The following is an 18567-nucleotide window of genomic DNA, read 5'->3' as shown; positions in this document are numbered from 1 at the left end:
ACCTAGAGTGTTAGAACTCGCTATTTTGTGTTTCTTGTCTTGTTTTTGTGTTTTCAGGTCAAATGAAGCAGAAATGAGAAAAAGAAGCAAATGGAGCCATTTTGGGACAATTCCTGGTCAAACCAGGAAAAGTGCAGAAATCCTAGTCAAATGAGGATTCCTAGTCACACTAGGAAACATCAAGTCCAGAACCATCATTGCGGAGCCAGAAATGTGAAATCCTGATTCGAACAGGAAATCCTGGTTGAACTAGGAAACCTAACCCAACTAGGGAAAGGAGTCCTAGTGACACTAGGAGACCCCAGGGGCAATATGGTCATTACGAGAAGTCGAAACGGATAAGGAATCTCTCATTTCCAAGAAATCCTAGTTGCACCAGGAAATGTTTTTCAAGGTTCCAGAAGCTTCCAGAAGGTGGTGGAAATCCATGGAAATGAATAGAGGGAAGAAATGAATTTGAATTCAAATGGAAATGAGGGGCAAAATGGGAAGTCAAAAGTGGAGGGCCCATGGGCCCTAGGGATGCCGAACCAAGTGGGCCATGCATGCACATGCATGGGCCCAAACCCTAGCAGCCCAAAAGCCACACGCAAGGAGGAAGATGGCAGCCCATGCATGCGCATGCATGCCATGCAAACCCTAGCAAGGAAGAGGCCATGCGCAAGCCCAAGATGGAAGCCCATGGAGTGAAACCCTAGCCCATCTTGTGCAAGCTACTGAAGCCCAACATGGAAGCCCAACATGCAAGCCCAAAGCCCAAGACTACCAGCCCATGCGCCAAGGAGGGACCCTAGCTAGGCTAGGCGTGAGCCACTCAAGCCCAAAAGGGAGCAGCCCATCACGCCAAGGCCTAGTCCAGCTGGACCTAGCTGAAGCCGCAAGGCACTAGGAGAGAAACCCTAGCCAGCCGCAACTAGCTTTCCTTGGCTCTCAAGGAAAGCTTCTCCTATTTAAACCCCCTCTTATTCAGACTTTAGGATTGATTCTTTCTCCCCTCCTCCAGCCGAATTCTCTCTTCTCTCTCCTAGTTTATTTTTCTGTTTTAGGGTTTTTAGCTTAAACTATTATTTCTCTTGTAAGGTGAGCCAAATTCAGAGAGGGACTTAGGAAGAGGGTGGCGTGACATTGAGAGGGGAGGATCACCTGCTGCCACAAGCCCAAGCTCACCTTGCCGTGAGCCAATTGCTTGTGCTGGTGCTTCCTTCTTCTCCCTCCTTGCCGCAGCCCCCACTTGTTGCATCTCTGATTTTTGTTTTCCTTTTCCTTTTAATTTCTATTGTTGGATCATGTTACTGATTTTATTAAATTAAATTGCTGGTTTAATTTGGTTGTCTTTTTATTTATTTTATAGTTTTGGTTCTGATTTTAGTTAGTTGTTATTTAATCTTGCAATCTGATTTTGTTATTTACCTCTTATTGCTTTGAATTCATGTTGCTGATTTCCATTGGTTTATGCTTTTAGTTTCTTTAATTTTGCGTTTCTGATTTCATTTAATTGATGCACTTTAAGGTAGTTGTTTAGTTTATGCTTCTAGGTTCATTTAAGTTGCGTTTCTGATTTCCTTTTGCAATCATGAATTGGGACTTTGTTTACTTGCTGCTGTTTTATTTCTTTTATTTGTTTTATTTAATTATGTAGGTTAGTTATTCTATCTTGCATGTTAGTCGTAGGTTGATTAATGGATTCGTATGCTTTAACAAATCGTTTATCCGTCTCTTGGTCTGTTAGTTTGATGTTTGCACATATTAAATTTCCACTATCTATTAAAACCCCCGTCACTAGTTGTTTGCATCCTTTGACTGGCCACCTTAGGGTAATTGCATCTAGTTTATCCGTTAGGTTTAGCTGTGAAATAGTCAAAGACACTAAACCACAAGTAACAAGGGAATAAGGGATTATTCTTGGTAGTGGGGTTGGGCGACCTCTATAAGGAAATAGTCAAAGCTTATATGTTGTGCATGTTTGACGTTCTCATAAAACTTAATGACTCCTGCATGGGTAACAGCTGCCCTAGCTTGAACTAGGGAACATGTAGGTTAACTAGCTAAGGAAGGCCCAAGAAGCTCTTAGTTTATGCATTAGGAGAACAATGGCGAGAAAGTAACTAGCCAAACCTTTTTAGCTGTCAAACTTTAATATGTTGTGTTCAAATTAACTGTCATTAGCCTTGGATGGTTATTGCATGCTTATCTGATTTGAGACCGAAAACTTGACATTGCAAGATAGAATAAGGTGTGTGTGCGTGTGGTGATGTGTGCGTGTGTTTCCATCTTTCAAAACCCCCCATTAGTTATTCTATTGATTATTTGCACTGATTTGTTGTATATTAACCATTCCCTGTGGGATCGACCTCGTGCTTGTACGCTTTGCTACTAATGCGATTCGTGCACTTGCGAGTAAACTTAGAATGAAGTGATTGTTTATTTTATTCTAAGAAAACATATCAACAAGTTTTTGGCGCCGTTGCCGGGGAATGGTGTCTAATATCAATGAATTGGTGTAATTAGTCATTAGAATTAGGTTATATTAGTTAGATTTCAGTTTTTGTTAATTTTTAGTTTTTAATAAATGCCATGCCTTTATATGCATTCTTTCTACTGATTGTGTGTTTTTCTCTTAATTAGGTGTGTTTATGAACCCTGATCTTGTTGCTAGGTTAGAGAGGCTCAAGAACGAAGCTTTAGGTGCATCACAAGTCAGCCCGCAACCTAGTGCATCAGATTCGAGTAGTGAAGAGACTGAGAGTGTCGACATGGCTGAAGCAAATGAGATAGTGCCGCAGCCCCTGAGCCATTTTTCAGCACCTTCGCTGCCCACTCAACCATCATGCATTCGGTATGCCACCATAGCCACTGATTTCGAAATCAAGAGTGGTCAGATTCATTTGTTGCCGAGCTACCATGGGCTGAATGGGGAGGATCCGATCCACTTTTTGAAGGAGTTTTCCGGGGTTTGTGAAGCCGCACAATTGAGGGGCCTGAATGCTGATCAGTACCGTTTGAGGATGTTCCCTTTTGCGCTTAAGGACAAGGCAAAGAGGTGGTTGTATTCGCTGCCCAGTGGTTCCATTTCGACATGGGATGATCTTTCGAGCAAGTTTTTGAACAAGTTCTATTCCATTTCCAAGACTAATTCGATTCGGAAGGAGATCCTTGGATTTGTGCAAAAGGCGGACGAACCATTCCATGAGACTTGGGACAGATTCAATGAGTTACTTACTAGCTGCCCACACCACAACTTATCTCCTTGGTATGTGATTTGTTGTTTTTATCAGGGATTGTTGGAGAGAGACCAAGCCAAGGTGGATTCGGCATGTGGTGGTGCGTTTATGTCTAAAACGGAGGATGAGGCTACAGAATTGTTTGAGTCGCTTTCTTTGAGTTCTCAACAATGGGATTCCAATCGTGCAAGAGGAGGACCAAAGAGAGGGTTGTATGAGGTAGCTGATGTGCCAAACACCATGGAGGGACAGATTTTGGAAATCAAGACTATGGTGCAGAAGTTATCTATGGCTCAAGAAAAGATGATGAGTGCGCAAGGACAAGGGGGTGACGTGGAACAAGTGAACCAGGTTGGGAATTATCCTAGGGTGCCATATGATCCATTTTCTAACACTTATAACCCTGGATGGAAGAACAACCCTAATTTCAGGTGGAGCAACAACAATGGACAGCAAGCTAGTGGGAGCACCAACAAGCCGTATGTGCACCCTAATGCCGAGAGGTCTAGTTTGGAGGACAAGATTGCTCAGATTGCTCAAAGCACCACTTCCCTTGCCCAAAGCACCAATGCCTTCATGAACCGTACCGAACAGCAGATGCAAGCCAATTCGAAGGCTATTGCACACTTGGAGAGTCAAATGGGTCAGATTGCCACTACTTTGGGTCAGAGAGAGAAGGGGAAGTTGCCAAGTCAGCCCATCGTCAACCCGAAGAATGAGGAGCATGTAAATGCTATTTTGAGGACTACTCCAAGAAAAAGAGTTAGAATGGTCAAAACTAAGGTGGTGAAGGAAGTAATTGAGATCAGTGATAGTGAGGAAGAGGAGGATCCGGAAATGACTGAAGAGCATAAGGATACACGTGAGATTCCCCTCATTCCGGACATCGACATCACCAAATTTCCAGCAACCATGAGGGAGTTGAAATCTATTGAGAAGAAGGTTGAGAAGCAAGGGCATAGTCACAATGTTCCTAGGGAGATTCGTGGTTATCTCTTTGCATCTTTTCCAAGCAAGAAGAAGGATCCGGGCTCGTTGGTCATATCATGCAGCATAGGGGAGCATAAGATCACTAGTGCCTTAATTGACAGTGGTGCAGCTATCAATGTCATGCCGCTGGTTGTGTTCGAGAGGCTTGGATTCAAAGAGGCTGATTTGCAACCAGCTGATGTGAACATTCGCTTCGCCAACTCTTCAGCCCAAGAAGCTTGTGGTATGCTTGTGGATGTTTTGGTTAAATGTCGTAAATTACTAATCCCCTCTGATTTCATAGTGCTAGATGTGCCGACAATTCCGGGCGATGTCTCTATTATTCTTGGGAGACCATTTTTGTGCACCTCTAACATGGAGTACAAAGCATTGGAGAGCGCCATGACAATTCGGCACTACGCCAAGCGAGAGTTGTATGTGCTCACTTCCGAGATGCCAGAAAACGAGGAGGTCACTTTTTATGGAGAGGAGAAGTCCGAGATGGAGAGCTTCCTCAGTTCGATCCTAAAGAATGCCGAAAGCAGCAATGGCAAGAGGAAGAGGAAAGAACGCAAGTAAAGGAGATGGCAATGTCAGGCTGAAGACAGAAAAACAAGCGCTTATTGGGAGGCAACCCAAGTTTTTAGTTTCGAATAATGGAGGAGAAGTCATTGAGGACCAAGGAGGCCGCGCCTACCCTTGGAGTGTCCACGCTTGCGTATGCAAGTAAACAGTTTCTTTATTTCGCTTCATAAGACAATTTCTTGTTTTGGTGTGTTTATTTGATTTTGGATATTTGCAATTTCCCGTTTCGCTTAATTTGATCATTCTTGCATTTATTTCATATACATTGAGGGCAATGTATCATTTAAGTGTGGGGGGAAGGGCAATTGTCATTTGTTAGTGTTTTTAGGTTAAAACAAGTGTTTAGAGTGTTTTAAGTGTTTTTGAGCGTTTTTAGAAAAAGAAAAAAATTTTTCGTTTTTAGTGTTTTTAGGTGTTTTTAGGTTAGGAAAAAACTTTTTCCTTTGTTTTTAAACTTAGGGTGTCACAACCCACATCAAAATGCACGTTTTCATTAGATCTCATTCACCTTAGTGATGGATGTGATTCTTTGGAAGTGTGCGACATTGTTTTAAAAACAAAAAGTTTTTGAGTCATTTTGGTTGTTTCAGGTTATTTTGAGTCCCCAACTAATTGATTTGAGTGTGCATGATTGTTATGAGCATGTTTTAGTATTGTGTGTATATTTGGTGTTCTTTTCATTCTAATAGTGTTCCATAACATATCTTGCAATTCTATGTCATTTGGCCTTGTTGATATGAATTTAGGTTGTGATTAGCATTACTAATGATTATATGCATAATAGAGTAGACTTGCATGACCTAAGTGAGCTTTTGAGCCCTGTTCTTCAATTCTTGAGTGTTGCGCGCCACTCTGATTCTATCATTGTCATATAAGTCGTTGTTTTGATCTCATTATCTTTCATTTGGTCATTTGCTTGGAATATGCATAATCTTGAATCAATGAGCTAGAACTCTTTTCTTGTGTACACAAAGCATGCCGTATTTGCATAACTCTTGAGAAATGAATTTAGGCCCTGTTTGTGTACCCCATAGCCTGAAAGCCTACCCATTACATGTTTTATCCTTAGTTACCCATTTTGAGCCTTTTAAGCCGTTTTCTTTGTTACCCCATACCAAACCCTAAGTTTGGGGGTGTACCACCCCTTTCATCCGTTTTACCCTTTTATGGTGTTGCAAGTGGTTTATATGTTGATTGAGGTGAAAAAGAAGTGAAAATGCATAGCTTATACAAAAATGTGTTAGAAAAGTATGTATGCCGTGCCCAAAGAAAAGAAAAAGAAAAGAAATCAAAGAAAAGAGATGGGACGGTTTCAAAAGAAAAAGTGAGCAAAAAGAGCTCAAGTTAAGCTATGAAGTGCAAAGAAGCAAAGTGTACCTCAGAATGTTCTATTGGTGCTTGCAATTCCTTGAAATTAGCCCTTTGTGTTTTCCTTTTCATTTCAATACCCTATCCTAGCCTAAGCCTTCATTACAACCCTATTTAAAGCCCTAGCTGATCTCAAGAGGTGTGTATTATACTTATGTGGAGTCTATTTAAGAAGGGAGCCTATGGTTATTGATTCTATTTCAAGCATTTGTATTCCTTTCATGAGATCAGTATTTCTTTCTAAATGTGCCTTTATTTCATGTACATATGTGAGCTAATTGCTTTTGTTACATATTTTCTCTCACATATACTTTTGAGTGCACATATCAACCCAATTCTTGAGTGTTTATCATTGAGAGTATGCCATAGTAAGAATTGGAGTTGAATCTATTATGTATGTATTGATTTAGTTCTGTTTGTCTAAGACTTGGATTTGTGTCAAGGATGGCCTATATGACAATAGAGGAGTGAGGTATGTTATTTGAAATGTTATTAGAATTTGAAGAATATCATTTATATGCCTTGCTATTTTATGTGATTAATGGTTGTGCGCATGAATTCAGTTGTTGGGATGTTGGAGTCAGTTTTGAGTCTTTTCTTTCCTTTATTTGCTCGAGGACTAGCAAAATCTAAGTTTGGGGGTGTGATGAGTGTGCATTTTGCATCACTTTATGATACTAATTCCTTAACCTAGAGTGTTAGAACTCGCTATTTTGTGTTTCTTGTCTTGTTTTTGTGTTTTCAGGTCAAATGAAGCAGAAATGAGAAAAAGAAGCAAATGGAGCCATTTTGGGACAATTCCTGGTCAAACCAGGAAAAGTGCAGAAATCCTAGTCAAATGAGGATTCCTAGTCACACTAGGAAACATCAAGTCCAGAACCATCATTGCGGAGCCAGAAATGTGAAATCCTGATTCGAACAGGAAATCCTGGTTGAACTAGGAAACCTAACCCAACTAGGGAAAGGAGTCCTAGTGACACTAGGAGACCCCAGGGGCAATATGGTCATTACGAGAAGTCGAAACGGATAAGGAATCTCTCATTTCCAAGAAATCCTAGTTGCACCAGGAAATGTTTTTCAAGGTTCCAGAAGCTTCCAGAAGGTGGTGGAAATCCATGGAAATGAATAGAGGGAAGAAATGAATTTGAATTCAAATGGAAATGAGGGGCAAAATGGGAAGTCAAAAGTGGAGGGCCCATGGGCCCTAGGGATGCCGAACCAAGTGGGCCATGCATGCACATGCATGGGCCCAAACCCTAGCAGCCCAAAAGCCACACGCAAGGAGGAAGATGGCAGCCCATGCATGCGCATGCATGCCATGCAAACCCTAGCAAGGAAGAGGCCATGCGCAAGCCCAAGATGGAAGCCCATGGAGTGAAACCCTAGCCCATCTTGTGCAAGCTACTGAAGCCCAACATGGAAGCCCAACATGCAAGCCCAAAGCCCAAGACTACCAGCCCATGCGCCAAGGAGGGACCCTAGCTAGGCTAGGCGTGAGCCACTCAAGCCCAAAAGGGAGCAGCCCATCACGCCAAGGCCTAGTCCAGCTGGACCTAGCTGAAGCCGCAAGGCACTAGGAGAGAAACCCTAGCCAGCCGCAACTAGCTTTCCTTGGCTCTCAAGGAAAGCTTCTCCTATTTAAACCCCCTCTTATTCAGACTTTAGGATTGATTCTTTCTCCCCTCCTCCAGCCGAATTCTCTCTTCTCTCTCCTAGTTTATTTTTCTGTTTTAGGGTTTTTAGCTTAAACTATTATTTCTCTTGTAAGGTGAGCCAAATTCAGAGAGGGACTTAGGAAGAGGGTGGCGTGACATTGAGAGGGGAGGATCACCTGCTGCCACAAGCCCAAGCTCACCTTGCCGTGAGCCAATTGCTTGTGCTGGTGCTTCCTTCTTCTCCCTCCTTGCCGCAGCCCCCACTTGTTGCATCTCTGATTTTTGTTTTCCTTTTCCTTTTAATTTCTATTGTTGGATCATGTTACTGATTTTATTAAATTAAATTGCTGGTTTAATTTGGTTGTCTTTTTATTTATTTTATAGTTTTGGTTCTGATTTTAGTTAGTTGTTATTTAATCTTGCAATCTGATTTTGTTATTTACCTCTTATTGCTTTGAATTCATGTTGCTGATTTCCATTGGTTTATGCTTTTAGTTTCTTTAATTTTGCGTTTCTGATTTCATTTAATTGATGCACTTTAAGGTAGTTGTTTAGTTTATGCTTCTAGGTTCATTTAAGTTGCGTTTCTGATTTCCTTTTGCAATCATGAATTGGGACTTTGTTTACTTGCTGCTGTTTTATTTCTTTTATTTGTTTTATTTAATTATGTAGGTTAGTTATTCTATCTTGCATGTTAGTCGTAGGTTGATTAATGGATTCGTATGCTTTAACAAATCGTTTATCCGTCTCTTGGTCTGTTAGTTTGATGTTTGCACATATTAAATTTCCACTATCTATTAAAACCCCCGTCACTAGTTGTTTGCATCCTTTGACTGGCCACCTTAGGGTAATTGCATCTAGTTTATCCGTTAGGTTTAGCTGTGAAATAGTCAAAGACACTAAACCACAAGTAACAAGGGAATAAGGGATTATTCTTGGTAGTGGGGTTGGGCGACCTCTATAAGGAAATAGTCAAAGCTTATATGTTGTGCATGTTTGACGTTCTCATAAAACTTAATGACTCCTGCATGGGTAACAGCTGCCCTAGCTTGAACTAGGGAACATGTAGGTTAACTAGCTAAGGAAGGCCCAAGAAGCTCTTAGTTTATGCATTAGGAGAACAATGGCGAGAAAGTAACTAGCCAAACCTTTTTAGCTGTCAAACTTTAATATGTTGTGTTCAAATTAACTGTCATTAGCCTTGGATGGTTATTGCATGCTTATCTGATTTGAGACCGAAAACTTGACATTGCAAGATAGAATAAGGTGTGTGTGCGTGTGGTGATGTGTGCGTGTGTTTCCATCTTTCAAAACCCCCCATTAGTTATTCTATTGATTATTTGCACTGATTTGTTGTATATTAACCATTCCCTGTGGGATCGACCTCGTGCTTGTACGCTTTGCTACTAATGCGATTCGTGCACTTGCGAGTAAACTTAGAATGAAGTGATTGTTTATTTTATTCTAAGAAAACATATCAACAGCGCCGTTGCCGGGGATTGTTTATCTAATTAAGTTTTTTTTTCAATTTCAGGTATATGCTGGGTCGTCGTTCGCAAGGTTACGAGCTTACACCATACGACCCTGAACTAGAGAACACACTTCGTTATCTGCGCCGAGATAAAAATACGCAAGCTACACTTCCAATCAAGATGGGAGACAAGTTGGCGCTCAACAACCTCACCCGACCTTTGAAGGATTTCACGGTTCCTAAAGCATTGGACCAGCCGTCATGCATTGCATATCCAGCCACTACAACCACCTTTGAGATCAAGAGTGGCACCATTCACCTTTTGCCGCAATTCTTTGGCAAGCCTGGGGATGATCCTCACATACACATCAAGGATTTCTTTGCCGTGTGTGCGACTATGCACAATGGAGGGACTAGTGATGAGGCAATCCGATTGCGTTTGTTTCCATTCTCAGTCAAGGAACGAGCCAAGGAGTGGCTCTATTCTTTACCTAGTGCATCTATCACCACATGGACAACATTGGCTTCCAAGTTCCTTGCAAAGTTCTTTCCAGCTAAAAAGACAAACCATATTAGGAAGGAGATCATGGGAGTGCAGCAACTGGATGGAGAATCATTTCATGAGTATTGGGATCGGTTTCAGAGACTCCTAGCTTCGTGCCCTCATCACCAAATTGAAGATTGGCTACTTATGCAATACTTTTATGAGGGATTACTCGATTCAGAGAGGATGATGGTTGATGCTACTAGTGGAGGAGGCTTGATGAACAAGAGTGCTACTCAAGCTAAGGAGATGTTTGAGAACATTGCAGCAAACTCTCAACAGTTTAATTACCGGAGAGCTCCCCCAAAGAAAGCAGGTGTTTATGAGGTAAGTGCTAGTGATATTGATAAATAGCTAATTTGACTAACCTTGTTAAGCAGTTAATCCCTCAAGCACAAGTGTGTGTTGTGTGTGCTAATCCTGGACATCCTACGGAGTCTTGTCCAAGTTTGTATGGTGATGGAGAAGAGATGGCTCAAGCACACTATATACAGCAACAAAAGCCAAGAAACGATCCATTTTCTAACACCTATAATCCGGGATGGCGGCAACACCCTAACTTTGGATGGAAGAACAACCAAAACGTGCAAAGAACCCCAATTCAACAAAATCAGTTTGTTCCTCAACAAATTGCACCACCATCACCTCCTAGGCAAGGTAAGTCTTTAGAAGAGTTAGTTAATTCTTTGGCATTAAGCACTCAAGGTTTTATGCAGGAAACAAGGCAAACACATGCACAAATGTCTACAGCAATCAAGAGTCTTGAAAACCAAGTTGGACAAATTGCAGCCTCCTTGAGTCAAAGAGAGCCAGGACAGCTTCCAAGCCAAGTAATTCCAAATCCTAATGGAGGCTATGAAACCGCAAAGGCGATTACTCTTCGAAGTGGAAAGGAGGTGGGAAAGGATGACAATAAGGAGAGAAATTCAACCAAAACTGTGGCTGCCCCCTCTCCCAAGCTTACGGTTCCAAGTGACAACTCTAAGGTAAGTTCTCTTTTGGATCATTCGATTACTTCAAAGGTTCCTTTTCCTCGTAGGTTTTTGAATTCAAAGAAGGAGCAAGTTTCAAAGGATATCCTAGAGACTTTCCGAAAAGTGCAAGTGAACATTCCCTTGCTCGATGCGATCCAGCAAATAACAAGCTATGCAAAATTGCTCAAAGATCTTTGTACAAATAAAAGGAAGTTCAAGGAGCATGAAACCGTGGCCTTAAGTGAAGAAGTTTCAGCCGTGCTATTGCGTAAATTGCCTCCTAAACTAAAGGATCCAGGGAGTTTTACTATACCTTGTCTCATTGGAAATCAAAGGTTTGAACATGCTTTATTATACTTAGGTGCTTCAATTAATTTGATGCCTTTTTCTATTTTTGAATCCTTAAATTTAGGTGAGCTTAAGAAGACTTCTGTGAGCATACAATTGGCTGATCGATCAATCAAGTATCCTAAGGGAGTGTTGGAAGATGTTTTGGTAAAGGTGAATGAGCTAATTTTTCCAGCCGACTTTCTAGTGCCCGAGATGGAGGAAGTGCCTATTCCTGGAAAAGACCTTCCATTGATTCTAGGACGTCCTTTCATGAGAACAGCAAGGACAAAAATTGATGTGTATGAAGGCACTCTCACAATGGCATTCGATGAGGAAACAGTGGAGTTTAAGGTATTTGATGCTTTAAAATATCCTAATGATGATCATGCTTGTTTTTCCATAGATGTACTTGAGTAGATGGTACAAGAAATGTTTAACGTATCACAAGGAGAGACGCCATTGTAAAGGGCACTCATCCAAAGCCCTAAAACTGTGAACAAAGAAGGGAACACAGCTGTACTTGAAGCTATGAATATGCTTGAGGCCTTGCCTCCCCAAAGAGGTAAGTCTAACTCTATTTTTGAGCCTTTTCCGTTATCTACTAATAAGCTTGTTTCCTCTATTGTGAAGGCACCACAGGTTGAGCTAAAACCCCTTCCGGAGAACTTGAAATATGCATATTTAGGTGATGAAACGACGCTGCCTGTGATCATTGCTTCTAATTTGAGTGCATCGGAAGAAGACAAACTAATTGGAGTTCTAAGGGAGCACAAGACTGCCCTAGGTTGGACCATTGCAGACATCAAAGGAATAAGCCCTACAAAGTGCATGCATAGGATCCTTTTAGAAGGAGAATCGAAACCTACAAGGGAAGCCCAAAGGAGGCTGAATCCGGTGATGAAAGAAGTCGTTAAGAAGGAAGTTTTGAAGCTTTTGGACGTGGGAATTATATACCCCATTTCGGATAGCAAATGGGTGAGTCTCGTCCAAGTTGTTCCCAAGAAATCCGGAATTACCGTTGTGAAGAATGAAGACAATGAGTTGGTGCCTCAAAGAATTCAAACGGGTTGGAGAGTATGCATAGATTATAGAAAGCTCAATACCACGACACGTAAGGATCACTTTCCATTACCATTTATTGATCAAATGCTTGAGCGTCTTGCAGGTCATAGTCATTATTGATTCTTGGATGGATACTCTGGATACAATCAAATTGCCATTGCTCCGAAAGATCAAGAAAAGACCACCTTCACCTGTCCCTTTGGTACGTTTGCTTATAGGCGTATGCCTTTTGGTTTATGTAACGCACCTGCCACTTTTCAACGTTGTATGATGTCAATTTTTTCTGATATGGTGGAGGAGATAATAGAGGTATTTGGTGATTCATTTGATATTTGTCTTCACAACCTCTCTTTAGTGTTAAAAAGTATTTAATGTTTTCTTAGAACAAAATAAACATCTATTTCATTCCAAGTATACTCGCAAGTGCACGAATCGCATCAGTAGCAAAGCGTACAAGTACGAGGTTGATCCCACAGGGAATGGTTAATATACAACAAATCAATGCAATTAATCACTAGAATAACTAAATGAGGGGTTTTGAAAGATGGAAACACACACACACATCCCCACACGCACACACCCTTTGTTCTATCTTGCAATGTTAAGTATTGGGTTTCAAATCAGATAAGCATGCAATAACCATCCAAGGCTAATGACAGTTAATTTGAACACAACATATTAAAGTTTGACTGCTAAAAAGGTTTGGCTAGTTACTTTCTCGCAATTGTTCTCCTAATGCATAAACTAAGAGCTTCTTGGGCCTTCCTTAGCCAGTTAACCTACATGTTCCCTAGTTTAAGCTAAGGCAGCTGTTACCCATGCAAGAGTCATTAAGTTTTATGAGAACGTCAAACATGCACAACATATAAGCTTTGACTATTTCCTTATAGAGGTCGCCCCACCCCACTACGTACCAAGAATAATCCCTTATTCCCTTGTTACTTATGGTTTAATGTCTTTGACTATTTCACAGCTAAACCTAACAAATAAGCTAGATACAATTACCCTAAGGTGGCTAGTCAAAGGATGCAAACAACTAGTGACGGGTTCAAATAGATAGTGGAAATTTAATACATGCAAGCATCAAACTAACAGACCAAGAGACGGATAAACGATTTGTTAGAACATGCAAATCCATTAATCAACCTACAACTAACATGCAAGATAGAATAAATAACTACATAATTAAATTAAATAAATGAAAACAGCAACAATAAATAAAATCCCAATTCATTCTTACAATGAAATCAGAAACGCTAAGTTAACAAATTTAAAGGCATAAACTAATTAAAATCAGAAACATACATTAAATGAAATCAAAGTTATAAACTAAACAAATTCAGAAACTCAATTTAAATAACTTCAGAAGCATAATCCAACATAAAATAAGAAAACTAGAAGAAAAATCAATGAAAACAAGTGAGAGGGGCTGCGGCAAGGCAAGGAAGAGAAGACACCTTACACAAGCAAATGGCTCACGGCAAGGGTGAGCTTGGGCTTGCGGCAAAGGTCCCTCTTCCTTACTGCCACGCCACTCCCTTCTCTCTCTCAATTTATTTTCGGCTAGCTCTCTCTCTAAAAACCTAAAATCTGAAATTAAAAACCTAAAACAGAAAAATAAACTAGGAGGCAAGGGTTCAGTGTGCTAAGGTTCTGAATTGATGGGATATATATAGAGGTCAAATCCTTGAGAGACAAGGAGAGGACTTATGGCACAACTAGGGTTTCCTTGTGGTTTGCGGCAACAGCTAGGGTTTCTAGCTTGTGGGCTTGCGGCAAGGCATGGCCCTTTGGGCTTAAGTGGCGCATGCAAGTCAGCTAGGACTTCCCTCCTTGCACATGGGCTGCTGGTCTTGGGCTTTGATGGTGCATTGGGCTCACATGTGTTGGGCTGAAGTGACTTGCACAAGATGGGCTAGGGTTTGGCATCATGGGCTTCCACCTTGGGCTTGTGCATAGGGCTTCTTGGGCTGCTAGGGTTTGGCGCATGCATGTGCATGCATGGCCAATCTTGAGTTTGGCATCCCTTAGGCCCATAGCCCACTTGACTTGTTGACTTCCATCTTTGACCCTTGACCATTTACTTTTGACTTCCCATTTTGCCCCTCATTTCCATTTGAATTCAAATTCATTTCTTCCCTCTATTCATTTCCATGGATGTCCACCACCTTCTAGAAGCTTCTGGAACCTTGACTTTGTAGAGTTGACTTTGACCAACATTTCCTAGTGCAACTAGGATTCCTTGTAAATGAAGGATTCCTTATCCATTTCGACTTCTCGTAATGACCATATTGCCCCTGGGGTCTCCTAGTATCATTAGGACTCATTTCCCTAGTCAGGTTAGGTTTCCTAGTTCAACCAGGATTTCCTGTTTCAATCAGGATTTCTCATTTCTGGCTCCGCAATGATGGTTCTGGACTTGATGTTTCCTAGTGTGACTAGGAATCCTCATTTGACTAGGATTTCTGCACTTTTCCTGGTTTGACCAGGATTTCACTCGTTTTCCTAGTTTGACAGGAAATGTCCCAAAATGGCTCCATTTGCTTCTTTTTCCTATTTCTGCTTCATTTCACCTTAAAACACAAAAACAAGACAAGAAACACAAAATATCGAGTTCTAACACTCTAGGTTAAGGAATTAGTATCATAAAGTGATGCAAAATGCACACTCATCAAAAAGGTGTCAAGAATGCAATTTAGTGCTCAACTGGGAGAAGTGCCACTTCATGGTACAGCAGGGTATTGTATTAGGTCACATTATCTCTTATAAGGGAATTGAAGTGGACAAGGCAAAAATCGACATTGTGAGAAGCTTGCAGCCCCCAAAACCGTGAAGGAGATTAGGTCATTCCTATAACATGCAGGGTTCTATAGGCGTTTCATCAAGGACTTTTCAAAGATATCAAGGCCTTTATGTCGGTTGCTTGGCAAAGATGTGAAATTCGAGTTTAATGAAGATTGCTTGGCTGCATTTAACAAGCTTAAGGAGCTTTTGACATCTGCCCCTATCATGCAGCCTCCAGATTGGAATTTTCCCTTTGAGTTGATGTGTGACGCCTCGGATTATGCAGTGAGGGCCGTGCTTGGACAATGAGTGCACAATGTACCACATGCCATCTATTATGCCTCCCGGACTTTGAATGATGCTCAATTCAATTTTTCAACTACGGAAAATGAGTTTCTTGCTATTATTTTTGCTTTAGAGAAATTTAGATCATATCTTATTGGCACTAAAGTAATTATATTCTCTGATCATGCAGCACTTAGGTACCTCCTCCACAAGAAGGACGCCAAGCCGCAACTGATTAGGTGGACTTTCTTGCTTCAAGAAATCGATTTGGTGATTAGAGATAAGAAAGGGAGTGAAAACGTGGTGGCTGACCATTTGAATAGGCTGGTGCACGGATCCAATGAAGAAGAGGACATGCTTCCTCTACGTGAAAGTTTCCCCGATGAGCAACTCTTTACCCTCGAAGCCAAGGACCCTTGGTATGCTGACATTATCAATTACAAGGCTTCAAAACTGATTCTGGAGGATCTCACTCGAGCTCAAAAGGATAAGCTTGTCAAAACATGTAAGTATTATGTTTGGGACGATCCATACTTATGGAAATATTGTCCATATCAGATTGTTAGAAGGTGCGTGTCCGAAACTGAATTTAATTCTATACTTACCTTTTGTCATTCTTCTGCATGTGGTGGACATTTTGGTCCTAAGAAAACAGCCATTAAAGTATTAAAATGTGGTTTTTATTGGCCTACCTTGTTCAAAGATACATATACTTATTGTTCCACATGTGATAGATGTCAAAGAACCGGTAACATTAGCTCTAGGAATCAAATGCCTTTAACGCCTATCCTTATTGTTGAAATATTTGATGTGTGGGGCATTGATTTTATGGGACCATTCTCTTCCTCTTATGGCTTTATTTACATTCTCCTTGCTGTTGACTATGTCTCCAAATGGGTGGAAGCAATTCCTACCCGGACTAATGATTCAAAAGTTGTTTTGAGCTTTGTGAAGGACAACATCTTCTCTAGGTTTGGAACACCAAGAGCCATTATCAGCGATGGAGGCAATCACTTTTGTAATAGGTCATTTGAGGCACTTTTAAAGCGGTATGGAATTACACATAGGGTCTCAACACCTTATCATCCCCAAACAAGTGGACAAGTGGAGATTAGTAACCGAGAAATCAAGCCAATCTTGGAGAAAACCGTGAGGCCTACGAGGAAGGATTGGAACTTGCGACTTAATGATGCATTATGGGCATATAGGACAGCCTACAAAACCCCCATTGGTATGTCTCCTTTTCGTTTGGTTTATGGTAAAGCATGTCACCTTCCGGTTGAACTTGAACATAGAGCATTTTGGGCAATCAAGAAATTCAATTTCGATATGAAAGAGGCTGGCGATGCAAGGCGACTCCAATTGAATGAGTTAGATGAGATGAGGAATGATGCCTATGAGAGTGCACGGATTTACAAGGAAAGGACTAAGGCATTTCATGACAAATCCATTCAAAGGAAGAACTTTGAAATTGGGCAGAAAGTCTTGCTCTTCAATTCACGCCTCCGGCTATTCCCAGGTAAGTTACGTTCTAGATGGTACGGTCCTTTTGTTGTTACTAATGTTTTCCCTCATGGTGCAGTTGAGATTCAAATTGACAAGACGGGAAACATATTCAAAGTGAACGGACATCGCTTGAAGCCATACTATGAATATTTTGAGCTTGGAAAAGAGAGCATGCACCACCCCCATCTATTGTTTAATCATCTAAAGAACCGCATCTGGCTGAAGACTTTAAAACTTAGCGCTTCTTGGGAGGCAACCCAAGCATTCGTCACTAAAAGTCAGATTTCCAGATTTTTATGATTTCATATCCAGCTCAATTTTGTTCCAATTTCATCGCATTCTGAGACTTTTAGGAGCTATTACGGGTCCGTTGACATTCCAAGAAGCAAGTTGTGGGTGTTTCAGTTCGTCACATTGTCCATTCTCTCTCACTGCGACATATTCTATGCTTTGCTCATCCATACACCTACACAAACCCGGGAAGTTCTCACACCCTCTCTTTCTCTTTAATTGATTTTGCATGACTTAGTTTCCTTTGTTTTAAACATTGAGGACAATGTTTGTTTTAAGTTGTGGGTGATTGAGTTCTTTGGTTTCATAACGCATGCAGCAGTCCTCTGTCTTTGTTTCCAATTTTGTCTTGTCTGCTGCTGTTTTTGTATTTTGGCTCGCTTTGCGTTCTTTGTTTTTTCGTTCTGAATCCAACCATATAAATAACGTGAAGTTTGGCCAAGTATTTTGTGAGATACATGTAATTCTTTGCGCCTGGGTCAGAACAGCAGTTTATTTATTGATTTTCAATTCCTTTCAACTTTTGGTTTTTATTTAATTAGTTTTTATTTTGTTGTTTTGTTTTGTTTTCGTTTTGCTTTCCTTCAAAAAAAAAAAATCTGAAAAATGTCATAAAACCCAAATATATTTTATTTTACTTTGAGTCTTGTTTTTAATTGTTTGTGGTAGTCACTTCCCAATTCTCTGATAAGATTGAATTTTATTTGCAATTAACTTTCAAGGAATTTTGAGCATGACATTAATTCTTTACATTATCTTTGTGTTAACCATAATTTTGTGATTTAACTTGGTAAATCTTTTTGCACATAGCCATATTAATATGATGTTCGATTGGGGAGTTCACATGATTTAAATTCCCAAATAAGGCTAGTGTAGACTTATATAACCCTTATTATGTAAGCTTTTGAGCCTATGCCTTTCGTTCTTGAGTGTTATATACTATTCGATAAGTCGTTGTGATCTCATTATTCTTTGTTTTGGTCGAGTACTTGAGGATGTTTAAATTGTTTGCTAGAACTATTTTCATTATCTATTTGAGGCATATTTCATGAACCACATGGATCCAAGGAAGTGATAGGCCTTGTTTCTTTCGTTTGAGCCCTTCTAGCCAACACATATCACTTTTATCCCTAGTTAACCCCCTTGTGCCTTTTATGTAAGCCTTTTCGTTCTTTACCCAATTCTCCTCACCTTAGTCTATCATATGTTTATCCTACACCCTTCTAAGGAATTTTGTAGAGTATTTTCGCTGTTAAGGGAAAATTGCACAAATTGTTCAATCATGTGGAAAGTATAGGATACTATATAAAAAAAAAATAAAGAAAATAAAGCTAATTTCGAAGCCTTTTCAACTCGAGTTTTTAAGCCCGAGGAGTGTTTTACTGATGAGTGTTCATTTTACGCTTTTTTATGATACTAACTCCCTAACCTAGAGTGTTAGAACTCGATCTTTTTGTGTCTGTTGTCTTGTTTTTATGTTTTTAGGTCGAATGAAGCATAAATAGGAAATAGGAGCAGATGA

The 18567-nt window shown here is 40.5% G+C and overlaps 1 non-coding gene and 2 pseudogenes across 1 annotated transcript; 1 reads left to right on the top strand and 2 right to left on the bottom strand.

Moving 5' to 3' along the window:
- Positions 1 to 15272, top strand: part of LOC147299465 (uncharacterized) — a 35291-nt pseudogene extending 20019 nt beyond the window's left edge.
- The window catches only part of LOC147299463 (uncharacterized), a 113135-nt pseudogene that overhangs the window by 30686 nt on the left and 63882 nt on the right, over positions 1 to 18567 (bottom strand).
- On the bottom strand, positions 3136 to 3241 carry LOC147299466 (small nucleolar RNA R71). Its single transcript, XR_015120137.1, has one exon. It is a non-coding gene; the product is annotated as a small nucleolar RNA R71 (small nucleolar RNA).

The sequence above is a fragment of the Dryas octopetala genome, chromosome 1 (genome assembly GCF_963921425.1).
Source record: "Dryas octopetala chromosome 1, drDryOcto1.1, whole genome shotgun sequence".
Lineage (NCBI taxonomy): Eukaryota > Viridiplantae > Streptophyta > Magnoliopsida > Rosales > Rosaceae > Dryas > Dryas octopetala.
Note: the sequence above shows the minus strand (reverse complement) of the source record. Positions and strands in the feature narration are given on the sequence as shown.